We start from the raw sequence: 13,246 nt of genomic DNA, 5'->3' as shown, positions 1-13,246 counted from the left end.
TCTGTCCCCTACCCCTTCTTCCTCTAGTTCTATTCAGCAAACGGCAGGGCTCCCATGGATATCAACAAAACATGGCATATCAAGCTGTGGTAATACCACCATGAACGAGCCCCGCCTCATTTATCTCGAAAGCTAATCAAGGTCTGACGTGGTTATTACTTGAGTAGGAGATGTTTTTAAATGAACATGTCATTGCGATAACTAAGCCATCAGATACCAACCACGTGGAATCAGTATGTAAGGGAGTAGACACCAGTTTTTTTAGCAGAGAGATGAAAACAGATTTAATTTCACAGATTCGAGCACAACCTTTAAGTGTTCAAATATTAACAAAGAGAGTATGTGTGAAAAAAGAGTGAATTTTACCTTATGCTTTAGAAATACTCTCTCTCTCTTTCTCCTCTCTCAATCTTAGTTTTGCACGAGTATTAAGGTTTCCTTGAGTTTTCCCACAATCTAATAGTCAAAGATCCTTAATAAAACCAACTAACTTGAAGGAAAAAATTTCAAGGTTGGGGTTGTGTGTACGTTGAACAGGTGGACATGAAGAAAGTTTTAAGTCAGCAGGTGGTGCCCTCAGAGTGACATGGGAAGAAGGATAAGAATAATGGAAGAAACTCAAAAGGATGAACCTCTAATCTGTGTTGTAACGTAGCATCAGTTCCAGCAGAAGACAGCAAGGAAGCAAAGGAATTTTACATGGACTTACCTTTGAACTACATCCTCCCCGTTCCAGCAGGGCCTGCCTTCAGCTGCAGCTAACTCAGTAATGCAAAGCTGGTCAGCCAGGCCACCATAGAAAGACCTGTGCAGTCTAAGGCTGTTGATGAACTCTCTGAAAGGGAAAGAAAAAATGCTTTTAAACCCATGGAGAAGATCCGCATATATATTATTACAAATACCTTGTAGAATGCTAGACTTTATTTATTTATGTTTGCATAAGGCATTTTTCTAACAACCAGTAAAATAATTATGAATGTCATGTTAATATTTACATTTATTATTGGAATAGAAAAAATTCAGTGGCTATAAGTCATATTTTAAAGACAAAAGATTTTAGATACCATTTACCTACACACGCACACATCCCATTTCATTCAGTGTCCCTAAATCTCCCCAGCTACTGGCATCTAAACACAAAGACACAAATTATTTTCTATTCCATGTGGAAGACATCAGGCTTACAATATGCTAATGAATTTCCTACTGAATAAAGTTTATTCAACTTACATCATGTTTCTGAATATTTGGTAACAAGGAATACAAAGTAGTAAGTTTTTGCTATACATGACTCTAAGCCCTAAATATAAAATATTCCAAAAGTACTAACATAAAAACTAAATAGAGTGAAGAATGTTTAGCGAATCAACTAAGGTTTGTTTTGTGTGTGTTTTCTTTTATTCACAGTCTATTTCCCCTGACCCTGGGGATTATAGAAGGGAAAATTAAATGATAATGAAGAATTTTGAATTTTTTTTCTTAGGAGGCAATCACTTTTGAGTTTTAAAGTCAGGACCTGGAAGGACAAAGAACGTTTGCTCTGCAATTTCAAAGGCCATTGTACAGATAACCAGAATTATAGGACGTAGGCAAGTGTGGTGGCCATTTGTAATCTAAACATACAAATAGCTTGGAGGCAAGCTTGAGACTTGGAGTAGCCAAAATCAGAGTGCTCTGGCTTCAGCAAGAGACTGCTAAAATGGAGAAGGACAAGACGTCTCTTTCAGGAGAAGGTGGGACCTGCTCCTCCCTGACCCCGACTCTAACTAGTGCTCACACATCCTCCTGGCTTTGGAGAGGCAGCCCAGAGGCAGGGAGGTGGCTCAGTCAGTCTAGAGTTTGCTACACAAGCATGAAGACCTGAGTTTGATCCCTAGCACATACCTAAAAAGGTCAGGTATGGTGGCATGCGCTTGTAATCCCAGCATTGGGGAAGCAGAGATGGGCAGAAGCAGGGGCAGGCAGATCCCTGGTTCACCACCTTAGCCTAACAGACAAGCCCAAGTCTTTGAGAGACCCTGTCTCAAAAAACAAGTAGAAGACTCCTGAAGAGCAACACCCAAGGTTGACTTCTGGCCTCCGAACACACATGCCTGTAGAGCATTTTCTTAATTAGTGATTGATGTGGGAGGGCCCAGCCCATTGTGGGTGGGATCTTCCAGGGATGGTGGTCCTGGGTTCTATAAGATAGCAGGTTAAGCAAGCTATGGGGTACAAGCCAGTTGCATTGCTCTGTGGCCTCTCCATTAGCTCCTGTATCTTGGTTCTTACACTGTTTCAGCCCCTGTCCTGAGTCCCTTCAGTGATGAGCTATGATGTGGAAACGTAAGCCAAATCAACCCTTTCCTCCTCAGAAAAAGAAAAAACCACATCGCTTTCAGACCTCCCATGTATATGCATGTGCACATATCAACCTGTATAGAAATGTGCACCACATACATGCAAACACACACACACACACACACACACACACACAAACACAGACACACACATATATACATATACACTAACACACACTAACACACACACATGCATACACACACATATACACATACACACATACACACACACACATATACACATATACACTAACACACACTAACACACACACACATGCATACACACACACATATAGACATACACACTAACACACACACAAACACACACACATACACACACATATACACATATACACTAACACACACACTAACACACACGTGCATGCACACACACATATACACAACACACTAACACACACACACATATACATATATACACTAACACACACTAACACACACACACATGCATGCACACACACATATACACATACACACTAACACACACACATGCACACACACATGCACACACACATACACACTCACACACACACACTAACACACACACATGTGCATGCACACACATACATATACACATACACACTAACACACACACATACACATACACACACATATACATATATACACTAACACACACACTAACACACACACATGCATGCACACACACATATACACATACACACTAACACACACACACTAACACACACACACACACGTAAGTAGTACACTCAAACAAAAATCAAGAATTGGTGTGTAAAGAAAAGAGCCTTCAGATAATTCCTAACTAAGAATACTGAGGTAATATCATTCACTGTTACACACAAGGGAAGAAGAAACAGCATTTCCTTAGTGTCCTACCCCATACTGATAGCCACTCTTATCCTGTTCAATGTTTTCATCTTGCCTGATACACTCTCTAGCCTACTCTGTCTGTGTGTGTGTGTGTGTGTGTGTGTGTGTGTGTGTGTGTGTGTGTGATAGTCTCATTATATTTTGCAGTTTCTTATCTTTCTTCCTGCTCTAGATAAAATATTCAAGCAGGCAGGGTTGTTCTGTTTGTTTGTTTTGTTTTATTCATTGCTTTAGATCTGAGGGTAATGATCATGACAGGTCTAATCAACAGTCATCAGATTAATAAATGACCAAAGAATTAACCAGAGTGTTTGCTTTGAATATTTTGTGAGAATACCAATCTAGAGAATCAAGTAAAATGCTACTTTTCAAACTTCATGAGTGTAGGCATCATCAACAAATCTTGCCACCATGCAAATGTAGACATTATAACTCCAAAAATGGGCCAAAATTCTGTATTTCACAAAGGCTGGCCGATGCTGTTGATGATACTGGTTTAAGAGTCATTAGTGTAACACAGTACTCTCTTAAATATTAGACTTTGAACCTTGACAGACTCAGTGATATCTGGGTCTTCAACCAGGATAGTGGGGAGCAAAGCCATGGATACTAGTGGAATTTCACAACCAAGCCCTATGCATTAAGAAAAGAATCAAAGGTACTCAAACTAAAGGGGAGAAAGAGAAAAGAAAGCAAAGTTGCAAAAAGAATGAGGGAACTGAAGTTGGAATAATTGTTCCCAGTATGAAATAGTGTGTCCATTAAACATGGTGAGTAAATTGTTATGGACTGCTTTGTCCCACCCTCAAACAATACATTGCTGTTGCTCTTGGCTGCCTCTATAGCGAGATGCTAAGGTCCTATTTTAGACGAGTGTTGTAATGTTAAAAAGCGGCAGGAGAGAGAACGACACCATGCATCAGAGCTCACATGGAGGGGGTTTGTATTAGGGGAATGGGAACGGAAAGGGGGAGGGGAGGGAAAGACAGGCTTCTCGAAACAGGAGCAGCAGAAGAGAAAAGAGAGACAGACAGACAGACAGACAGACAGACAGACAGACAGACAGACAGACAGACAGACAGAATAAAGAAAGACAGGAGGTAGGCATGGCCCTTTTAAAAGGGAACATAATGAATAGGTATAGGTGGTGCTCTTAGTGGCTTCAGCTGAAGGTGTATCCTGTCAGAAGAACCCCAAGGGCAGCCAGTGCAGATGCCTGAATACTAACAAAGAGAACACATGCTATTGTTTCAGTACACATAGAAATCAAGCAGGAACCGACTGACACAGAAAGCTTCCTGCTTACCTGGTTCTTTTTCCATGGGGAAAATATAATAATGCAATGTAATATTCAGTCTATCGAGGACAGAGAATCATCAATAGACTTATTCAGATATGAACCTTGCAAGTTAAAATTCTGATCTCCCATGTAAACTGTGCTAGCCGGTACAGTGATGACATGACAGTAATAACTGCTTTATGAAGGGATTTGCCATCCCCTCCTCAGTAGGAAATTTTGTCTGGTTGTGCACATGTAGTCCAAATTCCCTAACCAGCAAGGTTGAAGGCCCTGTGTAGTAACCTACTGTGGCTATTTTACTTAATATATATGGTGCTCAAATTGCCCTCTAAACATTTATATTTTTACCTATAGATTCGTGTTACTCTCAGCCTTGGCCAGAGTAGCCTCTTTTTTGCAATGTTCAATCCTCAATGCAGTCTCTCAACTAGTAAAAGTGCTAAAGCCCTAAATGGGACACCTGTTTAGGGACACCTGTACCAACCCTCCAATGTTCAGGGGACGCTGCAGAAAAGGACGTAGAAATAACAAAAAAGCGTAATATGGAGAAGATGGAGAAATGCTGTCATCTAGATCTGGCATGCCTGATGTACTCATGAACACACTGCTGCTAGGGTTAGTGGGAAAAGATTTACACGTAAGACCAAGACAATCAACATGCAAGCATGGATGGAAGAGAGGCTTCCAAGACTCCACTCATAACTGATAACTGATGAGACGGTGGCAGCTGATAGCTGCTGGTAGGAGGGGAGTCATTTTCTTGAGGACTGGCATATAGCCTCTGGTAAGCTGCCCATTCCCTAATGGATGGCCCCACATTCACGAACATACAGAGAAGCACTAACTGGACTCTGGGTTTGCTGTTGCTGTTTTTTGTTTGTTTGTTTGCTTTTAAGGAAGAATAGCACATAAGGTGGGTGGGCATACTACTAAGAGATGTTTGGGGGAAGAGCACAGGTGATGCAGGTTTGACATTGTCTCTGTTACTGTTTTATTGCTGTGATAAGACACCATGACCAAGGCAACTTATCAAAGTGTTTAACTTGGGTTTATTACTTCAAAGGGTTAGAATATGTGATGGCAGAGCACAGATATTATGGGAAAACACCTGAGACCTGTTGACCCACAAACAAATGGCAGAGTTATCCAGATTGAATGGTTGAATCTTTTGAAATCTCAAAGCCTTCCAATAAGGCCACCTCCTCAACAAGTTATCTCCTAATCCTTCACAAAACTTTAGATGAACTGCAGACCAAGTATTCAAGAGATGAAGCTATGAGGGCTATTCTCATTCAAAACACCAGAAATATAACCAAGATATATTGCATGTGTACGAAATTGTCAAATAATAAGATACTCTTAAATGCAGTCTCACTGAGGGGCTAGAGGGGTCGATATACATCTGTAGGTGGAAGTTAAAATCACACATCAAACATCAGGTACAAAAAAACAAAACAAAACAAAACGGTATAATTGTATAGGGAGAGATCTGTATGCACCTTGGCGCTGACCACGCCTGTTGGGGTGTGGCCACAGGTGCACATGGGGAGTGGGGAATAAAGATCTGACGAGAGGGCATGGTCATTGCCAAGGTGTGTACAGATCTCTCCCTACATAATTGAGTTGTTTGGAAATAAATAGTAGACATTTTACCTGCTGCAAAGTAACCAATTGGTACTTGTCCTTGTGCTTTCAATGTGAAATGAAGCCCATAGTCTCATGTGTTTGAGTGCTTATTTCCAAAGACAGTGGTGTTTTACAGGGAGATCTTGAATACTTACGGAGATGGAATCTGACAAGTGGAAGTGAGTCACTGGGTGCTTTGGTGGCAGGGGGTGGGGTGGGGGAAGTTCTTGAGAACTAATAGCTGGCCACCCTTCCTGTCACTCTTTGGTTCCTGAGTATGGATGCAATGTGACTAGCCAGCTTCCTGTTCCTGGGGACAGAACTACCGTGATGTTTTGTATCCTCTGGAACTGTAAGCCAAGTACAGTATTTCTTACTTAAGGTGCTTCTGCTAGGGTATGTTATCACCTAAACAATAGAACAATCCCTATCTTTCTTCCCAGCTCAGTGCTAAGACTATTTTATACACGTGATTCCCTTTCCAATTTACGTGAAAAATTGCAATAAAAGAAATATTATATTCTTGAAAACTATTCTATATTTAAATAGCTATGGGTGTGGCTAATCCATATATTTACTTTTTATCACCATGAAGATGATATAATTTAAATTTGGAAGCATAGTAAATGCAGGAGAAAGTTAAAACTCTTGCTAATTATCCTTCAGTAGTTCTGTTACTTATGTCAGTTTTTCATCTTGGCCTAGAAACATCACTAAAATATAGAAATCATATATAATTCATATGAGCAATTGAATTGCAATATTTAAAAGGATATGGGAAAGTGTTCCCTGTCTGAGTGTTTATTCAAAGTATCATGTATCAGGTCCATATAAAAATGTATAAATTCTTCAGTCTTCAAACTTCACAGATGGGCCATGCCTCTTAATTTTGCCCTTTCTCTTCCCTTCAGTTCATTTTCTAAGTTATACTGAGAAGCAATACTGGAAATCATGAATACCATTTTTCATTCTTTTAAACACAAAGTAATTTAGATAAGAATGTCTTTCGGTGGCCAGCACCTCTTTACACTCCACCCTGTAGCTCCTTCCATGTCAACTACTCTTGCTTCTAGTCCCACACTGCAGCAAAAAATCACATTTCTATTGAAACATTGCATATACTATGTCTGTATTGCTTGAACAAAATTTGTGCTTAGCAAGTTTATTTCCTCCACTTAGCTTTGTCTTCTCCATCACTGTATCCATGTAGCCATTCTTCAAAATCTCAGTTTCTCCACCTCTCTTCCTTTTTCATTGATCAATCAGCATCTATGGGCTCTTTGTTTCTGAGCCATGTGTTATTAGTAGTCCTGTCTTAAAGTTATTCCTCCTCTGTAAATCTGTCTCCTCTAATGGAGGAGGTCTTCTCTCACAGCCAAAGCTCTACCCTGTCCACCATTTGTACCTAGGGTTTGATCATCATTTATGCCCAACAGATACTCAGATGCTTTGTAAGTTAGCCCTACGCCGTGCCTTAGTTTTCAATAGTTTCCAGAATTGAAAATTAATACAATATGTTTTTAATGATGATATTCTTAAACTCTTAAACAGAAAAGATGCCTTAGGAATCTTTATACCAGAGTACCTAACTTCTAGATTGTGAAGAATCACCATATGTTCCCAGTATATTCTATCAAAATGTTAGATATCTATAGGTCAGGATTCCTAACTCAGGTAGTAGTCCCAGGGAACAAACAACATTGAAATGTAATAACCCACTACTATTTAGCCTCACTGTGTAGTAAGATCCTATAGTAATCCATCACAGATACAATGCATAATGAGTTAGGAAGAACCTGAAGAAATCATCCATTTGAGTAGCTCCCTCTCCTCCCTATATGTCCTCATCAAATAGAAAAAAATTAACTACACAGGGAGGAGTGGTGAGATGACTCAGCAGGTACAGGGGCCTGCCAGCAGAACTGATGACTCCTGTTCAATCCTGAGACACACTTGGTAGGAGAGAATCAACTTCAAACTGTCCTTTGATGTCTTGGACCACAGCATGTTTGCAATATCAGAAAAAAAATTGAAGGTTTGAAAAATCAAAACTTAAAAGTGTTAAATAGAGGACTACTGCTATAGTTGCAAGAACATACAGATATGGTCACATTAAGAAAACAAACACGTCCCATATATGTGCATTGCTATGCTAGGAAACAGATAATCACTTCTTTTGAAAATCTGCACTTAGAATGTGGTCTGTTTGGATAGAAATGATCTATATGTCTGGAGAAGTCTAAAGAATGCAGCACAGGAAGCAGAGAATGGAGGAATTCTAATCACTAACTAATGACCAGCCTTGTGCAGTGCAGGCTCAGTAAAGAAAAGGTCTTTAGCACAATTGCTCATTCATAGCCTGCAGCCTTGTTTGCCCTGAGCTTACTGAAGGCAGGGGAGAAACATGGACTAGCATAGTGATTGCTTCATTGCCTCCCATTCCCTGGAGGCCAACAGTACCAGAAGGGTCTCCCGATATATCACGTGCTAAAATATATAAGGGAAATGCAACCCATCTGTGAGTTGCCCTTTGAGGCTTGTTGACATGGTCATGGTTTCAACTCTATGCAATACAGTGATTCCCTTTAATAACAAAAGCGACATCTTTTACTGAAGAATAAGATAATTCAAAGGTTATCTGAAGATCAAGTTAACGAGTCCCTTTGTAATGTTTGCCATCCCTCTTGAAGTAACTAACATTGACAATATGGTGTTTACCCTTTCCCAACTTTCTCTATGTGCATATTGACAAGCAGTCAGACAGGGAGGGCACATTAGAAGGCTGATTTAGTTCCACAAAATTGGTACCATAATTAACTGAGGATCCTGAGCCCCTGAAACTTCACAAATATACATCACACTTGAGGATATACTGTGGTACGATATTTCACAAACTAGATATAGCCATGAACACACAGTCTAATACTTTACTAAACTAATTTAACCTATAATTTGTAAGGTTGACATATGCCTCAGAGTGGCACCCATATAAAGTTAAACTTTGTTCATCTAGGGAAGTATTGCCTTTAAACATGCGGCTCTAATTTAAATTTCAGTTTAAATTGCATCTTATTTCATTAGACACTTCTAAAAATATAGCTTCAGCCTACAATCTTTATCTTGTAGCACTTTGTTTCATTTAAGTTATTTATATATTGTCACATGTCGTATTTTACCTCTATCTTTTCCACTGCAGACAGTAGGCACTATTTCTAATTTTGACCAAAGCTAATTATCTGGGAAAATATTGGAAAAGAATCACATTTTCAAATGGAGCTTTCCTCTGTGTAATGTCTCAGACCACATGTTTCTTTATTTAATGCCATGTATTGATTTTTTTCTTTTACCCATAAAGTCAGCCCACACATAATACAGAACCCAAATTAAAAGCAGCACCTTGCACACTGTTTGAAAATATCTGTAGAACAAAGGTCAACTGTGCAGTTTGCTAGTTAATGGCCTGAGGCAAAGTTAAGGTTAATGTGGCGCTAATGAGCGGATCAACCCTGTAGAGATGTCTGACCACAGCTGTCAAACAGTAGACAGTTCAAATGCCAGTCTCCAGCTTGGCAGAGGAAATATATAATTACATGCTTTGAGATAAGAACTATTTTCCCATGCTGTTCCGAACCTATATTTAATCACTTAACTTTATTCTCACCTAAGTCATTCTATTTGAGAAAATATTTTTAGATTTCTATCGCAACAGCAGTAACAAATCTTCATCAAATGCTTGAAAATAATCCAATATGTGCACAATGTATGAAGTTTGATGAGCCAAAGGGACAGCTGAAGTCTAGGTTTGGGGCCCAGAGGAAGGCATGGTGAATATTTCCTAGAAAGTCGCGCTTTGCAAAGCTCAAGGTACATTTATCACAAACAGAAGTGATTTTCAAAAACGTTAGACTGATAATTGGCTGGGTTTTTTTAAAAAAATATATTTGTACCACCCAAGAACTCCTGGGATCTGTTCTCTGAACCCTACCTGAACTCACTTCCCATCATGGAACTGTGACCTAGGGTTTGTTTGGCATCATTTGCAGATTTTTTTTTTTTTTCCTTTCTGGTTAAGTGATTCCAGGCGTTCCCCACCTCACAGGAAGTCTTGTTCACCTGACCTGATTTCATTTCCTCAGAGGACTGGTGGTGATTCCTTTACACACCAAAGGAGGTGAAGACAAGAGGCAACCCCACAAGAATGGCAAGGAGACATGGGAAGGAGTGCCCAAAATTTACAAGTACCTTTCCACTTCCTTTTCCGGCATCTGTTTTTAGACAGGTGTTCCATGGTAATTTTAGCTTAACACTGAGCTAACAGTCTACAGCCAGCTACAACAATCAGGATAGAGACTCCACACACTATCATTCACCTTCCCAATAAGAAATACATGTTCTGAACACATGTTCCTCCTGGGTGATTTAAAACTCACCAGGAAAAGCTAAAACTGGACTTTCAAGCCAGGATCCAATATTATTCCATATCATGGCAATGGACCTCAAAAGGTGTTCACTGTGTTGTCCATTAAAAAGGGACTTTAAACAAAAAGAAAATAAGCCAAATAGAAAAGATTTAAAACAAATATGACCACAGTAAGGAAACTGGATCGCCACTCAAACAAAAAAAGGTGTAATTTCTTTACAACTTAACTTTTATTCATTTAATTACAGTTGCAGCTAGTACAGTCAATTCTACTTGTTTAGATGAGCAGGCCAAGTCATTCCTGATTGGGTCAAAATCAGCAAGGTCAGTAAGTAAAATGGTACATCTGCCTTCCTTTAAACAACACTCGTGACTTAGGAAATAAAGTTAGAAAGATAATAATGTCCCCTCTTATTAGAATATTGCTAAGATATTTTCCCTTAGATGATCTGAGAACCGACTATTTTTGCTTTTTTTCCTATTTTGTAATTTTGCTATTAACTAATGTTTCTTTTCTATTGATACATACATGTAAAAATACTTTTTTCAGCCGGGCATTGGTGGCGCACACCTTTAATCCCAGCACTCGGGAGGCAGAGGCAGGTGGATCTCTGTGAGTTCAAGACCAGCCTGGTCTACAAGAGCTAGTTCCAGGACAGCCTCCAAAGCCACAGAGAAACCCTGTCTTGAAAAGCCAAAAAAACTTTTTTCAGATCAGGGCCCTATTTACACGATAAAAATTGTTTATGCTTGTATTTTCAAATACTCTCTACTTTTCAGTCTCAATACTCCTGTCCCTCAACTCTGCTTTAAAGAGGGTGGGTAGATCTGTAATTAAGACCATGTAGACAAAGTCCACTACTTGAGTTTTTATCATTACCACTGTTACTGTACTGCTTGCCACTTTAGGAAGCAGTGACTTTAATTGTCATATGTGAACCAGGTATTATTTTCTTCCAGTTTCTGATGGGTATCAGAATAAAGGATTTGGGGAAGGAAGGAGGACACGGAGATGGATTCCTGGGGAGTAACAAGTTGTGAAAACTTATTAATGCCGTGGACAAAGAGACAGAGGGGTAACAGCTTGTTATGGCTTCTCATCAGAGTTCAGGCCCTAGTAAAAGGAAACACTTCTCATGGCAGAAGTGGGAATTTTTTTAACTTCCTGAGGATGAAAGTTTTCATAGCATAAGCCTGTACTCGGGTTCTCTGATTCCTAGGCAGGAAATTAACAATACTCCACTTACCATAAAACAACACTTCCCAGGTAAGATTCTGACACCACAGTGTGTTAGCTAGAGACTCACAATGTCTCTGTAGGGGCCTGTGGGTGTGTTTGTGGTAGTCAGGGAAGAGGCTGCTGTACTCTACTATAGCCTGAACAGCAACTAGATTTTAACATTATATTCTTATACATAGAACATTAGTGACCATGGTTCAATATGTATAACCATTTTACTGAGTTATAACATCCAAAATACTTTAACCAGACTGAAATTTAAGTTCTCTATTCTTATATGTTTTTCCAATTTGTGTGTGTTTACATCAGGATTGGCTTTAACAGAAAACTATAAACAAAGCCAAATAAGAGAAAGGTTATAAATCCAATTTACAAGATCCCAAAGTTGTAATATTTGATTTATAACAAGATTCTTGGTAGTGGAAGGTAAAACCAATATAGCAAAAGAAGAGCCTTAGTTCTATTGATTTCAAAAGTCATCAAAGAGGAGTCATATTTTTTCGAAAGAGGCTTGACATGTCTATTAACTCTACAAATGTGAGTCTAAACATGAAGATTCCCCTAAAACTTCCTTCAGAATTCCATTTGTTCCCCTTCCAAGAGAAACACACCACATGTGACTCTAAAGACGCCAGGGAATACTGCTCTGATAACGGTCTAAGAGATGGAAAGTTAATCAATAAATACATAAATAATAGGACTGTCTCTATCAAGCAATACAATCCTACTCTACACACATATTTATTTCACTATTTTAAAGACATTGGGGAAAATTACAACTCTGCTATCTCCTTCAGGCAGGCAATGGAAAACCATGCTATTATCTCACCACTGACTCTTCCTGGTTTCCATTTCCCTGATGCATGTATGTGTCTTTAAAACATTTCAAAGGCAGTTGACAGACGTCCAGTGTTAGAAATATTCTTTGCCATGCCCAACAAAATAGAACACAGAGTTCAAATGTTTGGAGGACATTGATGCTTCAAAAGTAAACAATAATTCTACATTAGAAGATGAACAAGCTTCATTTACTACCTTATGTACCTCTCTCTCTCTCTAACGGGCTGTGTAAAAAAATCCTGAAATGATATATATTCATAAAAGTCATCTGTTTGAACATGGCATGAACTTGAATAGTCACCCTTTAAAAAAAAAAAGTGGAAAAGTGAGAATTTAATTTGGATTTCTTTTCAAAACTGCAGATGTTACTTGATTTTCTCAGGAAAATGCATAGAAGTAATATGCACCTCTCTGAGGTAGAAGGAAGAGAGAAAGGAGGGGAAGAAGGGACAATGGGAGACAAAGGGAAAGCAAGGAAGCAGAGGAAAAACAAGGAAGAGCTTTCAGTTATGTCATTTGGCAAGAATTTCCCTCACAGTTTGGTTTCCTAGCAGGGGGCTATTTTGAGCCTTACAAATGAGATAACCCAACAGTCACTTTATAAACACCAT

General features: G+C 39.2%; 1 long non-coding RNA gene across 1 annotated transcript in view; it reads right to left on the bottom strand.

Moving 5' to 3' along the window:
• The window catches only part of LOC103161398, a 641,004-nt gene that overhangs the window by 353,011 nt on the left and 274,747 nt on the right, over nucleotides 1–13,246 (bottom strand). Inside the window, exon 5 of the long non-coding RNA XR_004772289.1 lies at nucleotides 710–835. This is a non-coding gene — a long non-coding RNA (glypican-5). The remainder of the gene's footprint in view (nucleotides 1–709; nucleotides 836–13,246) is intronic.

This window comes from Cricetulus griseus (assembly GCF_003668045.3).
Source record: "Cricetulus griseus strain 17A/GY chromosome 1 unlocalized genomic scaffold, alternate assembly CriGri-PICRH-1.0 chr1_1, whole genome shotgun sequence".
In the NCBI taxonomy this organism is placed as follows: domain Eukaryota; kingdom Metazoa; phylum Chordata; class Mammalia; order Rodentia; family Cricetidae; genus Cricetulus; species Cricetulus griseus.
Note: the sequence above shows the minus strand (reverse complement) of the source record. Positions and strands in the feature narration are given on the sequence as shown.